Source organism: Mytilus edulis, chromosome 9 (assembly GCF_963676685.1).
Source record: "Mytilus edulis chromosome 9, xbMytEdul2.2, whole genome shotgun sequence".
Lineage (NCBI taxonomy): Eukaryota > Metazoa > Mollusca > Bivalvia > Mytilida > Mytilidae > Mytilus > Mytilus edulis.
Genome location: NC_092352.1, coordinates 64,195,127 through 64,214,318, shown reverse-complemented (window position 1 = coordinate 64,214,318; position 19,192 = coordinate 64,195,127). Strand labels below are relative to the sequence as shown.

General features: G+C 35.4%; 1 long non-coding RNA gene across 1 annotated transcript; it reads right to left on the bottom strand.

Moving 5' to 3' along the window:
* Positions 1-6,828: 6,828 nt before the first annotated feature.
* On the bottom strand, positions 6,829-18,947 carry LOC139490390 (uncharacterized). Its single transcript, XR_011656309.1, has 3 exons — positions 18,807-18,947; positions 17,821-17,928; positions 6,829-6,971 (listed from the first exon to the last, which is right to left on the bottom strand). It is a non-coding gene; the product is annotated as an uncharacterized lncRNA (long non-coding RNA).
* Between the last annotated feature and the right edge of the window lie 245 nt (positions 18,948-19,192).

The following is a 19,192-nucleotide window of genomic DNA, read 5'->3' as shown; positions in this document are numbered from 1 at the left end:
TTTTATGTGTTGAAACAAATAACATAAAATAAGTTTTATCGCAGGATGTTGGACCGGACACAATCATGGTAGAAGGGTGTCTAAACACGAAAGCCTTCTGCTGCTGCTTTTGCTGCTGCTGCTTCTTTTTCTGCTGCTGCTGTTGCTGCTTTTGTTTCTGCTGGGTAACACCTGGGTGGTATAGTGGCTCATCGGAAGAATGCTTACTTCTTATATGTCTTTGAAGATCGTGCGGCCACACATGCACTTAACAGCAAATATTGCAATTAAACATACTCGTAATTTCCTAAATGACATTGAGTAGTTTCCTCTTATAGATTTACTTCACTTCCTTCAAAAATATAGCAAGAGAAATACATGGTCATCTTTTAGACGACATATTTGAAGATGATCGTATCTCAAAACAAATTCGATGTGATACAATTCATTCCTGGTGATAGACTGGTTTCCCAAACGTCACGTCCGTAATATCTTATTTAATCGTATCGACTGGAGAATATGGAGAGATTTTCCCTAACGTACGACTGGTGCACGAAATCGGAACAGAAGTACATACGTCTCGTTTAGGCTTCTAATTCCGGTATGAACGACACCTTCAATGAACATTCCCACGATCCATCCAACGTATAGCGTTTTGCAAGGCGCACTTTGAAATTGCCACGTACGTTATTTTCAAACGATGGATGAAAGCGAGTTTTCGCTATTAATAAATAAACAAAACTCGTCCATAGTGTTAATTCCAGTGAAACCTTTAGTATCTCTCTTACAGCTTTGTTATACTCAAAGCCGTATTTAAGGAAATAAACGGAAATAGTAATTGATTGCTTAACGTCCAGTGGCAAATAATTCATGAATGTTTAGAACACGTTACCATAAATACAATAGGTATGATCTTGTAAAAGAGGCCACCCCGCGGGATAAAGGGTATATTGGATAGGAACATAAATTTTGCCTTGCAATAGGCTAAAATGTGTTGTGTATAACTATATAAGTACAGTAGACTAATTTATCTTCTATACGGTTGAAATAATTATTATAGTCAATACAATTTTTTGTGTTTCTGTATAATTAATGAATCCTCCTGATCATCTTTCTTCCTTAAGCATTTAGTAATCTTCATCATAATTTTATGTTAAGGACTATATAGACATAAAACTTGTTTGATTGGACCGTATGCTAAGAGCCGGCCACCTACAGAGCCAGAATCATCTCATTTATACCGGTTTCAACCGGTTCTTGTTTCTCTGCACGGACATAATTCTTGCACGTGCACAAACAAACAAAAAATGCTACTGCAATTATATACTGTAACAGTCGTATTTGTTTGTATTCCTTTATAATTTTTTTATAGTTTAACATCCCATAATTCTTAATTCCTTATATTTAAGCAGCCGTATATTTCTCTATTCGATATATTTTACCAGTCCCTATTTCACTATTCTTTATATTTATTTTGGTCATATTTCTTTATTCTTTATTTTTCTCGCCCATATCATTCTTTATTTATTTTTTCGTCCATTATTCTCTATTCTGTAAACCCAATCCACACTCCTTGTATATAAATATTGATTGATTAAATATATTATCCGTGTAATTTTTGAAGATAAAAACCAACTACGACCGTGGAATTTTCAAATATATAGTTAAGATTATGTTAAATGAGAAACAATTTTAAATGACCAGACGTGGTTTTAGTTAATCATTTGGGTTGAAATCCTAATCATATGATAGTAATTATATGTGGTTGAAATGAGTTGGAATGCAATACTACTCAATGTTTACGGTTGTCGTGCTTATCTAAAAGATAAAGATAATTATTTAATGTCACAGACTATATTTTTATAATTGGTGTCCGTTAATTAGAACCAAATAAAAAAGTGTACACCTGTAAACATGTTATTGAAAGAAAGTGTATAAAGATACTTATTTTTAATCACCAGATGTGCTTTATCTCTTAATCTAATTTTTTGAGATGTCAGGTTAAACAGGACCATAGGATATTAATTAAGTGGTTCAAATAAGTCGGAAACTGAGCTACGGACGCCCATAGGACCTCCCACAAATATAATTTGAATTCGAAATCACGAATTTAAATCGTTATTACGAATTTTATAATTCGTTACTGGTATAACATTAAGGTATAGTGTCCAAGCCCAAATATGGCGTCGGTGTCTCGATGTCCGAATCATACGGTCCAACTTGAAATTCGCGTCCCGATTTCATGGTCGACCATGGCGTCCGTGTTAAGGCTCAAATATGGCGTCGGCATTCACACCCAGGTCCAAATATAGCGTCAGCGTCCGACGTCCACCTTTATGGGTTCATTCTGTCCCACAAAGACTACTGACAACTCTCCACAAGAGACCAAAATGGCACAGAAATTGACAACTATAGGTCACCGTACGGCCTTCAACAATGAGCACAGCCCATACCGCATAGTCACCTATAACAAGTCCCGAAATGACAATGTGAAACAATTTAAACGAAAAAACTAACGACCTAATTTATATAAAAAAAAATGAACGAAAAACAAATATGTAACATATAAACAAACGACAACCACTGAATTACAGTCTCCTAACTTGGGACAGGCACATACATAGAGAATGTGGCGGGGTTAAACATGTTAGCGGGATCCCAAACCTCCAATAACCTGGGACTTTGGTGTAACAGTACAACATAAGAACGAAATATAAAAATCAGTTGAAAAAGGCTTACTCATCAGATGGAAAAAAATACAAATATATAAGATCCATACAATACATACAGACCATATATCGAAACCAATATATACTATAGCATTCAGCCAATCAAACAAAATGCATCTTAGAACCAAAGATCATTTTCACACTGTATATGGGTTAGAGATCTTAAAACAGAGTTGTTTTGGACACTGTATATGGGTCAGAGATACAGTTTGTATACAGACTGTATATAAAATTAGACCCATAGATAAAGCATACAGAAAATGCATACAGACTGTATATAAGAGCCACAGGCAGTGCACACACTGTATCTTGCAGTAACAGGCAAAACATACAGACTTTTATTTCAACTTGGAACAACTTACAATGCATACATACTGTGTCTCTGACCCATAGACAGTGTTAACCGACTAAATCTAAGATATACCGACAATAGAAGTATCTTAGACTCATAGTCAAAGCATATAAACAATGTATAAAGACTAAGAACGACGTACAATACATAAACTTAATTTAATTTACAACAAAGAAAATGCATACAGACTGTATCTGGGAAGCACAGACAATGCATTGACTGTGTGTAATCAAAGAACCTTTGTGAGCACGCTCACATACTTCACAGCCCGACATTGTCACTAAGCAAACAAAATTTCAACAGATTATTTAGTTCAAACACGCATGAAATTCTGTTGTGTAATTTCAGAAGATATGCAGAAGTATATTTAGGCCGAAATTCTAAGTTCAGAAGGCATAGTTCCTAATTCCTAACAAGAGTACACACGTTGAAATTTCTCGCCTTATTTATGTTGATAGACCTAAATATAAAGTTTTACTACAATTATCACATAAACTTATTAATAACATGACCAAAGAAAATGAGATCAATGTCATATGACCAAAATGAGGAATACATTTACACCTTACAATCATTCAATACAAATCAGGTCAAGGTCAGATGACACTTGGCACAAAAACTAAACAATGAACAATGAACCTCGAAAATGAGGTCAAGGTCAAATGAGACTTGCGAGACTGACATCATAAGATATTTCCAGACACCAAATAAAGTTGACCTATTGCATATAGTATTAGAAAAAACGAACAAAACTCAAAAGCTTAACTTTGACCATTGAACCAAGGAAATGAGGTCAAGATCAGATGACACCTGTCAGTTGGACATGTACACCTTACAATCCTTCCATACACCAAATATACAAGACATATTTCATATGGTATCTGAGATATAGACTTGACCACCAAAAACTTAACCCTTTTCACTGATCCATGAAATGATGGCGAGGTCAAGTGAAAACTGTCTGATGGGCATGCTGACCAAGGTACGCAAATACTAAACATAGTTACCCATAATATGAGAGAAATTACAAAAACTCTTAACTTTTTTTCAAGTAGTCACTGAACCATGAAAATGAGTTCAAGGACAATGGACATGTGACAGACGGAAACTTCCAAACTTAAGGCATCTGTATTCAAAGTATGGAGCATCCAGGTCGTTCGCCGACTAAAATATAAAGCTTTTAAGAAGTGAACTAACACTGTCGCCACCGCCGCCGCCGGATCACCATTCCTATGTCGAGCTTTCTGCGACAAAAGTCGCAAGCTCGACAAAAACAAGAATGTGTCCATCGTACACCGTTCCCCACTTGCCCTATCATTTTCTTTGTTCAGTGGACCGTGAAATAGGGGAAAAAAACCTTCTTTGGCATTAAGCTTAGAAAAAAAACATATTATTGGAAACATATGTACTAAGTTTCAAGTTTATTGGACCTGACCTTCAACAAAAACTACCTTGACCAAAACATTTAACCTGAAGCGAGAAAACGGACGAAGGAGCAGACGCATAGACCGGAAAACTAATGCCCATTTACTATCGTAGGTGGGGCATAACAAAATTAATCATGATTTTCTGCCAATATGCACATTTACATAGCAGGTCCTAACTATCTAAAAAATTCATGAAACTCTGTTGTGGTCTTTAGACAGATTTTATGACAAACTGTTGTAGGAGTATATAGAAAAGCAATGAATTGATAATTTCATAATTTCCTCATTATCTACAAAAATTTATAAAACTCTGTTATGGGGTTTCAGAGGAGTTGCAATAACGAGAACAGGACTGACAGACCGATGGATCAAAAACATTGTACCATAAAGAACTTTGTTTGGTTTGGTATAATAAAGGGTCTGCTAAATAATGTAAGGCTGAGATAAATTAGTCATTTGGTCACACCAGTTTTTTGGCGAGGTTCGTTTTGTTCAGTCTGTGATGTTCTTTGTTGTGTTTTGCATTCTGTTGTTGGTTTTTTAATCTTTCTCTTTTTTTTTTGCCGTGGTGTTGTCAGTTTATTATTGACTTATGTGTTTGAATAAGCCTTTAGTATCTTTCGCCTCTCTCTTCGGTCAATTTGATTATGTGGGACATACAGATTTAGACCCAAACTTGTCTCTGATTGTTTCGTGATTATTGCAGATGTAAATCATACTATAAAATTGAGTATGGAAATGGGGAATGTGTCAAGGAGACAACAACCCGACCATAGAGCAGACAACAGCCGAAGGCCACCGATAGATCTTCAATGTAGCGAGAAACTCCCGCACACGGAGGTGTCCGTCAGCTGGCCCCTAAACAAATATGTATACTAGTTCAGTGATAATGGACGTCATACTAAGCTCCGAATTATACACAAGAAACTAAAATTATAAATCATACAAGACTAACAAAGGTCAGAGGCTCCTAACTTGGGACAGGCGCAAAATTGCGGCGGGATTAAACATGTTTTTTGAGATCTCAACCCTCCCCTATACCTGTAGCCAATGTAGAAAAAACAAACGCGAAACAATACGCACAGTAAAACTCAGTTTAAGAGAAGTCCGAGTCCGATGTCAGAATATGAAACAAAAGAAAATAAACAAAATGACAATAATACATAAATAACAAGACTACTAGCAGTTATTGACATGCCAGAACCAGACCTTAATTAAACTGATTGAAAGATTATGTCTTCATCATATGAATATCAGGCACAATCCCTCCTGTTAGGGGTTTAGTATTATACCGTCATGAAATACACAACCCTCTTATTTACAATATCATTTGATCAACACCTATTTACAAGGCTCTATTTGATATGATTTTTCTCATTGTTGAAGGCTGTATGGTTGCATATAACCGCTTACATCCACTTTATTTGAACTTCAGTGAATACATGTAGGCGTCTCATTGGCAATCATACCACATCTCCGTATTTTTACAGTATTGTATCAGTACTGTTATCTAATAACAGGACAAAAGAAGACAGCAATTTGACAAAACTAAAGAAATACATACTTGATTTTACTTCTCTAAAGATATAAACAAAATTTTCATAGTTCGTATCTGAACATGTACACAGCCATGGGAATTTTAAGGGACTATATTTCAGTGTGCATATATTTAGTAGCTAATCTGGCAACTTCCTGTTTATCAGACCGGTACCTTAGAAAAGAATTGTGACAATATATCCAATCTTTTCAAAAACCAAAGACTAACGTCACTAGGAGCAGCAGTTAGTTGTCATAGATACTCTAGATAGAAAGATAATCTGCCACTTTTATAAAAGGGACTACACATAGTTTTTGAAAGGGTATAATCGGTTTGTGCCGAAATTACTTTCTTTAGTCCAGAAACTCATTTGTGCTAAATGGTAATCTCCACCCACATTTAGGACTGGCAGTTATTTGTAGTTTTTATCAACAGCTTGCACTTTTTCTAAATTATATTTGCTTCTTTTAAGACTGACCAAAACTGTTTTTTTACCATTGTGGTTTGATTAAGGTAGTGTATATCAAACAGCTGTTGGAAATATTTTGGACAACCCTCTTATTTACAATATCATTTGATCAACACCTAGTGGTCTTTGGTGGTATCTCGCATAACATTAATAAGGTCTTTTTTAAAAGGCAACTTGAAATTATTGGTCCCATATTTATGTGCTATAGCAAATGTATGGGCTGCTGATCTGCAATATTGCAATATATGATAGCAATATATTCTTATGTTTTCAATTACCCCTTGTTTCTTCACTCCACTTTATAAGATAGAAATAAATGTTATTCCATAATTTTATTGTTTTTTTTTAAAGGTATCATAATTTAGACATAAAGACAAAACTAAGCACAGTGAAAAAAGTGTACTCTGTCCTGTAAAGTTTGAGATGTTTTTGTTGTTCAATCTTTATCACTTGTATGGAAACACTAAATCTTGATAACCTACAAAAGAAATATTATCACTTTTATTTCAATTCAATTGTTGCAGTTATCATGCATGTAATAGAGAAAATGATAAATTAGACCAGATCTCCACATTAATAATATCAAAACTAGAGGCTTCAATGAGCCTGTGTCACTCACATGATACTTTTATTTACAATCGATGCATGATACAGAAATTGTCCATACCAACCGTCAGTGTTTACCATACAATACAGTACTTCTATACACTGTCTGTATACAGTATTTGTCGGATTTTGTCCATACCTATCGTCGATGTTTGACATAAAATACAATACTCCTATATACCGTATATCAACAGTATTTGTCTATACCTACCGTCGGTGGTTAACATACAATACAGTCCTCCTATTTATCGTCTATCAACAGTATTTGTCTATACCTACCGTCAGTGGTTAACATACGATATAGTACTCCTTTGCACCATCCATCAACAGTATTTGTCTATACCTACCGTCGGTGGTTAACATGCAATAAAGTGCTCCTATATACCGTCTATCAACAGTATTTGTCTATACCTACCGTCGGTGGTTAACATACAATATAGTGCTCCCATAAACCGTCTATCAACAGTATTTGTCTATACCTACTGTCGGTAGTTAACATACAATATAGTGCTCCTATATACCATCTATCAACAGTATATGTCTATACCTACCGTCGGTGGTTAACATACAATATAATGCTCCCATATACCGTCTATTAACAGTATTTGTCTATACCTACCGTCGGTAGTTAACATACAATATAGTGCTCCTATATACCGTCTATCAACAGTATTTGTTTATACCTACCGTCGGTAGTTAACATACAATATAGTGCTCCTATATACCGTCTATCAACAGTATTTGTCTATACCTACCGTCGGTAGTTAATATACAATATAGTGCTCCTATATACCATCTATCAACAGTATGTCTATACCTACCGTCGGTACTTAACATACAATATAGTGCTCCCATATACCGTCTATCAACAGTATTTGTCTATACCTACTGTCGGTAGTTAACATACAATATAGTGCTCCTATATACCATCTATCAATAGTATATGTCTATACCTACCGTCGGTGGTTAACATACAATATAATGCTCCCATATACTGCTATCAACAGTATTTGTCTATACCGACCGTCGGTGGTTAACATACAATATAGTGCTCCCATAAACCGTCTATCAACAGTATTTGTCTATACCTACTGTCGGTAGTTAACATACAATATAGTGCTCCTATATACCATCTATCAACAGTATATGTCTATACCTACCGTCGGTGATTAACATACAATATAATGCTCCCATATACCGTCTATCAACAGTATTTCTCTATACCTACTGTCGGTAGTTAACATACAAAATAGTGCTTCTATATACCGTCTATCAACAGTATTTGTCTATACCTACCATCGGTGGTTAACATACAATATAGTGCTCCTACAATGTATATACCGTCTATCAACAGTATTTGTCTATACCTACCGTCGGTGGTTAACATACAATATAGTGCTCCCATATACCGTCTATCAACAGTATTTGTCTATACCTATCGTCAGTGGTTAACATGCAATATAGTGCTCCTATATACCGTCTATCAACAGTATATGTCTATACCTACCGTCGGTGGTTAACATACAATATAGTGCTCCCATAAACCGTCTATCAACAATATTTGTCTATACCTACCGTCGCTGGTTAACATACAATATAGTGCTCTTTGATACCGTCTATCAACAGTATCTGTCTATACCTACTGTCGGTAGTTGTTCCTATATACCGTCTATCACCAGTATTTGTCTATACCTACCGTCGGTGGTTAACATAAGATATAGTGCTCCTATATACCGTCTATAAAAAGTATTTGGCTATACCTACCGTCAGTGGTTAACATACAATATAGTGCTCCTATATACCGTCTATCACCAGTATTTGTCTATACCTACCGTCGGTGGTTAACATACAATATAGTGCTCCCATATACCGTCTATCAACAGTATTTGTCTATACCTACTGTCGGTAGTTAACATACAATATAGTGCTTCTATATACCGTCTATCAACAGTATTTGTCTATACCTACCGTCGGTGGTTAACATACAATATAGTGCTCCTACAATGTATATACCGTCTATCAACAGTATTTGTCTATACCTACGGTCGGTGGTTAACATACAATATAGTGCTCCCATATACCGTCTATCAACAGTATTTGTCTATACCTACTGTCGGTAGTTAACATACAATATAGTGCTCCTATATACCATCTATCAATAGTATATGTCTATACTTACCGTCGGTGGTTAACATACAATATAATGCTCCAATATACTGCTATCAACAGTATTTGTCTATACCTACCGTCGGTAGTTAACATACAATATAGTGCTCCTATATACCGTCTATCAACAGTATTTGTCTATACCTAACATCGGTAGTTAACATACAATATAGTGCTCCTATATACCGTCTATCAACAGTATTTGTCTATACCTACCGTTGGTGGTTAACATACAATATAGTGCTCCTATATACTGTCTATCAACAGTATTTGTCTATACCTACCGTCGGTGGTTAACATACAATATAGTGCTCCTATATACCGTCTATCAACAGTATTTGTCTATACCTACCGTCGGTAGTTAACATACAATATAGTGCTCCTATATACCGTATATCAACAGTATTTGTCTATACCTACCGTGGGTAGTTAACATACAATATAGGGCTCCCATATACCGTTGATGTCTATCAACAGTATTTGTCTATACCTACTGTCGGTAGTTAACATATAATATAGTGCTCCTATATACCATCTATCAACAGTATATGTCTATACCTACCGTTGGTGGTTAACATACAATATGGTGCTCCCATATACCGTCTATCAACAATATTTGTCTATACCTACCGTCGGTGGTTAACATACAATATAGTGCTCCTATATACCGTCTAGTAACAGTATTTTGTCTATACCTACTGTCGGTAGTTAACATACAATATAGTGCTCCTATATACCGTCTATCACCAGTATTTGTCTATACCTACCGTCGGTGGTTAACATAAGATATAGTGCTCCTATATACCGTCTATCAACAGTATTTGTCTATACCTACTGTCGGTAGTTAACATACAATATAGTGCTCCTATATACCGTCTATCAACAGTATTTGTCTATACCTAACATCGGTAGTTAACATACAATATAGTGCTCCTATATACCGTCTATCACCAGTATTTGTCTATACCTACCGTCGGTGGTTAACATAAGATATAGTGCTCCTATATACCGTCTATAAAAAGTATTTGGCTATACCTACCGTCAGTGGTTAACATACAATATAGTGCTCCTATATACCGTCTATCACCAGTATTTGTCTATACCTACCGTCGGTGGTTAACATACAATATAGTGCTCCCATATACCGTCTATCAACAGTATTTGTCTATACCTACTGTCGGTAGTTAACATACAATATAGTGCTTCTATATACCGTCTATCAACAGTATTTGTCTATACCTACCGTACGTGGTTAACATACAATATAGTGCTCCCATAAACCGTCTATCAACAGTATTTGTCTATACCTACTGTCGGTAGTTAACATACAATATAGTGCTCCTATATACCATCTATCAACAGTATATGTCTATACCTACCGTCGGTGATTAACATACAATATAATGCTCCCATATACCGTCTATCAACAGTATTTCTCTATACCTACTGTCGGTAGTTAACATACAAAATAGTGCTTCTATTTACCGTCTATCAACAGTATTTGTCTATACCTACCATCGGTGGTTAACATACAATATAGTGCTCCTACAATGTATATACCGTCTATCAACAGCATTTGTCTATACCTACCGTCGGTGGTTAACATACAATATAGTGCTCCCATATACCGTCTATCAACAGTATTTGTCTATACCTATCGTCAGTGGTTAACATGCAAAATAGTGCTCCTATATACAGTCTATCAACAGTATATGTCTATACCTACCGTCGGTGGTTAACATACAATATAGTGCTCCCATAAACCGTCTATCAACAGTATTTGTCTATACCTACCGTTGGTGGTTAACATACAATATAGTGCTCCTATATACTGTCTATCAACAGTATTTGTCTATACCTACCGTCGGTGGTTAACATACAATATAGTGCTCCTATATACCGTCTATCAACAGTATTTGTCTATACCTACCGTCGGTAGTTAACATACAATATAGTGCTCCTATATACCGTATATCAACAGTATTTGTCTATACCTACTGTCGGTAGTTAACATACAATATAGTGCTCCTATATACCATCTATCAACAGTATATGTCTATACCTACCGTCGGTGGTTAACATACAATATAATGCTCCCATATACCGTCTATTAACAGTATTTGTCTATACCTACCGTCGGTAGTTAACATACAATATAGTGCTCCTATATACCGTCTATCAACAGTATTTGTTTATACCTACCGTCGGTAGTTAACATACAATATAGTGCTCCTATATACCGTCTATCAACAGTATTTGTCTATACCTACCGTCGGTAGTTAATATACAATATAGTGCTCCTATATACCATCTATCAACAGTATGTCTATACCTACCGTCGGTACTTAACATACAATATAGTGCTCCCATATACCGTCTATCAACAGTATTTGTCTATACCTACTGTCGGTAGTTAACATACAATATAGTGCTCCTATATACCATCTATCAATAGTATATGTCTATACCTACCGTCGGTGGTTAACATACAATATAATGCTCCCATATACTGCTATCAACAGTATTTGTCTATACCGACCGTCGGTGGTTAACATACAATATAGTGCTCCCATAAACCGTCTATCAACAGTATTTGTCTATACCTACTGTCGGTAGTTAACATACAATATAGTGCTCCTATATACCATCTATCAACAGTATATGTCTATACCTACCGTCGGTGATTAACATACAATATAATGCTCCCATATACCGTCTATCAACAGTATTTCTCTATACCTACTGTCGGTAGTTAACATACAAAATAGTGCTTCTATATACCGTCTATCAACAGTATTTGTCTATACCTACCATCGGTGGTTAACATACAATATAGTGCTCCTACAATGTATATACCGTCTATCAACAGTATTTGTCTATACCTACCGTCGGTGGTTAACATACAATATAGTGCTCCCATATACCGTCTATCAACAGTATTTGTCTATACCTATCGTCAGTGGTTAACATGCAATATAGTGCTCCTATATACCGTCTATCAACAGTATATGTCTATACCTACCGTCGGTGGTTAACATACAATATAGTGCTCCCATAAACCGTCTATCAACAATATTTGTCTATACCTACCGTCGCTGGTTAACATACAATATAGTGCTCTTTGATACCGTCTATCAACAGTATCTGTCTATACCTACTGTCGGTAGTTGTTCCTATATACCGTCTATCACCAGTATTTGTCTATACCTACCGTCGGTGGTTAACATAAGATATAGTGCTCCTATATACCGTCTATAAAAAGTATTTGGCTATACCTACCGTCAGTGGTTAACATACAATATAGTGCTCCTATATACCGTCTATCACCAGTATTTGTCTATACCTACCGTCGGTGGTTAACATACAATATAGTGCTCCCATATACCGTCTATCAACAGTATTTGTCTATACCTACTGTCGGTAGTTAACATACAATATAGTGCTTCTATATACCGTCTATCAACAGTATTTGTCTATACCTACCGTCGGTGGTTAACATACAATATAGTGCTCCTACAATGTATATACCGTCTATCAACAGTATTTGTCTATACCTACGGTCGGTGGTTAACATACAATATAGTGCTCCCATATACCGTCTATCAACAGTATTTGTCTATACCTACTGTCGGTAGTTAACATACAATATAGTGCTCCTATATACCATCTATCAATAGTATATGTCTATACTTACCGTCGGTGGTTAACATACAATATAATGCTCCAATATACTGCTATCAACAGTATTTGTCTATACCTACCGTCGGTAGTTAACATACAATATAGTGCTCCTATATACCGTCTATCAACAGTATTTGTCTATACCTAACATCGGTAGTTAACATACAATATAGTGCTCCTATATACCGTCTATCAACAGTATTTGTCTATACCTACCGTTGGTGGTTAACATACAATATAGTGCTCCTATATACTGTCTATCAACAGTATTTGTCTATACCTACCGTCGGTGGTTAACATACAATATAGTGCTCCTATATACCGTCTATCAACAGTATTTGTCTATACCTACCGTCGGTAGTTAACATACAATATAGTGCTCCTATATACCGTATATCAACAGTATTTGTCTATACCTACCGTGGGTAGTTAACATACAATATAGGGCTCCCATATACCGTTGATGTCTATCAACAGTATTTGTCTATACCTACTGTCGGTAGTTAACATATAATATAGTGCTCCTATATACCATCTATCAACAGTATATGTCTATACCTACCGTTGGTGGTTAACATACAATATGGTGCTCCCATATACCGTCTATCAACAATATTTGTCTATACCTACCGTCGGTGGTTAACATACAATATAGTGCTCCTATATACCGTCTAGTAACAGTATTTTGTCTATACCTACTGTCAGTAGTTAACATACAATATAGTGCTCCTATATACCGTCTATCACCAGTATTTGTCTATACCTACCGTCGGTGGTTAACATAAGATATAGTGCTCCTATATACCGTCTATCAACAGTATTTGTCTATACCTACTGTCGGTAGTTAACATACAATATAGTGCTCCTATATACCGTTTATCAACAGTATTTGTCTATACCTAACATCGGTAGTTAACATACAATATAGTGCTCCTATATACCGTCTATCACCAGTATTTGTCTATACCTACCGTCGGTGGTTAACATAAGATATAGTGCTCCTATATACCGTCTATAAAAAGTATTTGGCTATACCTACCGTCAGTGGTTAACATACAATATAGTGCTCCTATATACCGTCTATCACCAGTATTTGTCTATACCTACCGTCGGTGGTTAACATACAATATAGTGCTCCCATATACCGTCTATCAACAGTATTTGTCTATACCTACTGTCGGTAGTTAACATACAATATAGTGCTTCTATATACCGTCTATCAACAGTATTTGTCTATACCTACCGTACGTGGTTAACATACAATATAGTGCTCCCATAAACCGTCTATCAACAGTATTTGTCTATACCTACTGTCGGTAGTTAACATACAATATAGTGCTCCTATATACCATCTATCAACAGTATATGTCTATACCTACCGTCGGTGATTAACATACAATATAATGCTCCCATATACCGTCTATCAACAGTATTTCTCTATACCTACTGTCGGTAGTTAACATACAAAATAGTGCTTCTATATACCGTCTATCAACAGTATTTGTCTATACCTACCATCGGTGGTTAACATACAATATAGTGCTCCTACAATGTATATACCGTCTATCAACAGCATTTGTCTATACCTACCGTCGGTGGTTAACATACAATATAGTGCTCCCATATACCGTCTATCAACAGTATTTGTCTATACCTATCGTCAGTGGTTAACATGCAAAATAGTGCTCCTATATACAGTCTATCAACAGTATATGTCTATACCTACCGTCGGTGGTTAACATACAATATAGTGCTCCCATAAACCGTCTATCAACAGTATTTGTCTATACCTACCGTCGGTGGTTAACATACAATATAGTGCTCCTATATACCGTCTATCAACAGTATTTGTCTATACCTACCGTCGGTAGTTAACATACAATATAGTGCTCCTATATACCGTCTATCAACAGTATTTGTCTATACCTACCGTGGGTAGTTAACATACAATATAGGGCTCCCATATACCGTTGATGTCTATCAACAGTATTTGTCTATACCTACTGTCGGTAGTTAACATATACTATAGTGCTCCTATATACCATCTATCAACAGTATATGTCTATACCTACCGTTGGTGGTAAACATACAATATGGTGCTCCCATATACCGTCTATCAACAGTATTTGTCTATACCTACTGTCGGTAGTTAACATATAATATAGTGCTCCTATATACCATCTATCAACAGTATATGTCTATACCTACCGCTGGTGGTTAACATACAATATGGTGCTCCCATATACCGTCTATCAACAGTATTTGTCTATACCTACCGTCGGTGGTTAACATACAATATTAGTGCTCCTATATACCGTCTAGTAACAGTATGTGTCTATACCTACTGTCGGTAGTTAACATACAATATAGTGCTCCTATATACCGTCTATCAACAGTATTTGTCTATACCTACCGTCGGTAGTTAACATACAATATAGTGCTCCTATATACCATCTATCAACAGCATTTGTCTATACCTACCGTCGGTGGTTAACATACAATTTAGTGCTCCTATATACCGTCTATCAACAGTATCTGTCTATACCTACTGTCGGTAGTTAACATACAATATAGTGCTCCTATATACCGTCTATCAACAGTATTTGTCTATACCTACTGTCGGTAGTTAACATACAATATAGTGCTCCTATATACCGTCTATCAACAGTATTTGTTTATACCTACCGTCGGTGGTTAACATACAATATAGTGCTCCTATATACCGTCTATCACCAGTATTTGTCTATACCTACTGTCGGTAGTTAACATACAATATAGTGCTCCTATATACCGTCTATCAACAGTATTTGTTTATACCTACCGTCGGTGGTTAACATACAATATAGTGCTCCTATATACCGTCTATCACCAGTATTTGTCTATACCTACCGTCGATGGTTAACATAAGATATAGTGGTCCTATATACCGTCTATCAACAGTATTTGGCTATACCTACCGTCAGTGGTTAACATAGAATATAGTGCTCCTATATACCGTCTATCAACAGTATCTGTCTATACCTACTGTCGGTAGTTAACATACAATATAGTGCTCCTATATACCGTCTATCAACAGTATTTGTCTATACCTACCGTCGGTAGTTAACATACAATATAGTGCTCCTATATACCATCTATCAACAGCATTTGTCTATAACTACCGTCGGTGGTTAACATACAATTTAGTGCTCCTATATACCGTCTATCAACAGTATCTGTCTATACCTACTGTCGGTAGTTAACATACAATATAGTGCTCCTATATACCGTCTATCAACAGTATTTGTCTATACCTACTGTCGGTAGTTAACATACAATATAGTGCTCCTATATACCGTCTATCAACAGTATTTGTTTATACCTACCGTCGGTGGTTAACATACAATATAGTGCTCCTATATACCGTCTATCACCAGTATTTGTCTATACCTACTGTCGGTAGTTAACATACAATATAGTGCTCCTATATACCGTCTATCAACAGTATTTGTTTATACCTACCGTCGGTGGTTAACATACAATATAGTGCTCCTATATACCGTCTATCACCAGTATTTGTCTATACCTACCGTCGATGGTTATCATAAGATATAGTGGTCCTATATACCGTCTATCAACAGTATTTGGCTATACCTACCGTCAGTGGTTAACATAGAATATAGTGCTCCTATATACTGTCTATCACCAGTATTTGTCTATACATGTACCTACCGTCGGTGGTTAACATGGAATATAGTGCTCGTATATACCGTCTATCAACAGTATTTGTTTATACCTACTGTCGGAGGTTAACATAGAATATAGTGCTCCTATATACCAAGAGGGATAACGGATCTGCATCTAGAATTTATCATGCTGCCCTTTTTTCGGATTTTTAAAATTCTTGTTATCCGTCAATTTTTACATTCATCCCAAATAATACAACAGTAGTCAATTAGGGGCAGAACACCCATTGTATTATGTTTTCTTGCAGTTATATAAAAAAAATGTATTTAAGAAAGATGGTATATTCTGGATGATATATTAGCACAACCTTGGTCAATTTGATTTCTCCAGTTACTTAGTGGGCTGTCAATTTTGAAACTAATATTTTTTCACATGAAGAATTTTGTAATACTTTAATTTATTATCAAGTTTGGTTCAAAAGTCTGAATAGTTTCTGCTTTGTTCCAGTAATCAAACATTTTGTTTCATTTGCATCTATGAACATGTTATTCATTTTACACCACTCTTCAACCCTGTATAAATCTTCTTGAACATCATCATTTATATTTTCTAGATGTTTCCCCCTGATTTATGAATAGTGGTGTCATCAGCATATACAACGATATAGGTCTGTTTCACAATTTTTAATGCATAAGGGAAGGTCATTTATAAATAGCACAAACAATAGAGGACAAGGTATAGAACATTGGGGAACACCAAATTTTACATGTTGTTGTTCAGAGTTAACATTACAAATGTATACGTTTTGTTATTCAGGTACGACTTAAAAAAACTAACAGTAGTCTCACTAAATCCATACATGTCGAGCTACAAAGAAAGTCATATTCTACCAAATCAAAAGCTTTAATTGCTAGGTTTAAATTACCATCTTTCATTTCTTGCAACCATGTGTCAATGATATTAAATAAATGTCAAGCTCAATCCAGTATATATTCCAAGTTATGGACAAATGATAATGCTATTAAAAATACCAAATCATAACCAGTGCTTTTCTCTTTTTCTATTTACAGTATATGACTAGGTAATAATGATTACTTTTTTCAACTATTTTCATACTTTTTTGTTTCCTCTGCTTTTGTATCAAGGGCATAATTGTTTATGACAAACTAAGCATTTGCATAATCAAACTATTCCTAACTATACTCTACCTCAAATTCTGGAAACTGCAGAATTTTTGTCATAGCAGTCTTATGGTAGCTGAACTATTTCTATTTTTTGTAAATCTGGATTAATAAGTCTTTTGTCACATTCTGGGGCTATAGAAAAAAAACATTACAGAATTATCAAAATTATGTGTGTATAATGTTTGTGTACAGTCATTCAACTAAAAAAGGACAAAAATTATTTTTTTGTGTATAAATAAATAATTGTGATTTTAATGTCTTAATATTATAAAAAAAACTTCAAAAGATTAAATTTAAATTATAATCTAAACATGAAAGAGCACATATAAATCAACCTTTTACTCAGATTTATATCTAAAACCAGTTATAACTAGCTATAATATCTTTGACTTCACAAATATCATCATCTAATTTTACAAATCAGTATTTATTTGGTGGCACTTCCTGCACACTAAGTATGTTATGCTTTAGGTTTAATTTTGATGCAATCACATTTCAGAAGGTACATGTCTTGAACTGTTTAAATGAATAAATTACAGTTTTAAACTCAGTTTAGGCTGACCTGAGGTCAATAGTCTTAAACAATGTCATCAAACTATCAGTTTTACTGTAATATATTCAGGGGTAGTTCAAATAATTATGACTTCTTAAAAAACTATATTATGGGGAAAAAGGGGGGGGGGGGTCTATTATGTTTTTTTCATACAGGAAGAAGACGTCAAAGCAAAAAAAAACCAACAAAACAAAATAAAATAATAGCCTGTCAAGACGTCCTTATATCATAATAATTTGGTCTAATTTTGGGATAATACATTTAACTTCCTTTGATGTCGGGGAGGGGATAAGTTTTGACGATTAATTATTCTTGAAACTAGCAATAATTATTTCTTATTGTTACTTTGTTAAGCGAGCGCGATGTGTGGTTCTCGAGTTATTTAAAAAAAGGGGGGGGGGGTTGTTACTATATCAAATTTACCCAGTTTGGAGACAAGAAATATTTAAAATCTAACCATAAACTCCAATGTTCCTGCTTTTTTTAGCAGAACAAACACGATGGCATTCTCGTCTCTGTTATAATCAATAGTTAACTCATTTCTTCTTCCAGGTTATTTCTTAATCAATTATGATTACCAGCTGTCTATCTATTTACCATGTTTATGTTAAACTGGTCCGTAATTCCATCGTAGTGTATCGAAACCGAGGTATATAATATACAAGGTTCCTGAGTCAGTAACCGTAACTATCACCGTGCTTTGTGCGCATGCGCAATAAACACCAACATGAAGGATAAAACAAGGTACACAGTTCCGTAATTTCGTATATTTTTCTTATCTTCATACTAAAGAGCTCCAAAAGTAGGCGTGCTTAGGTGCACTGGGCGGGTCTAAAAACCGAC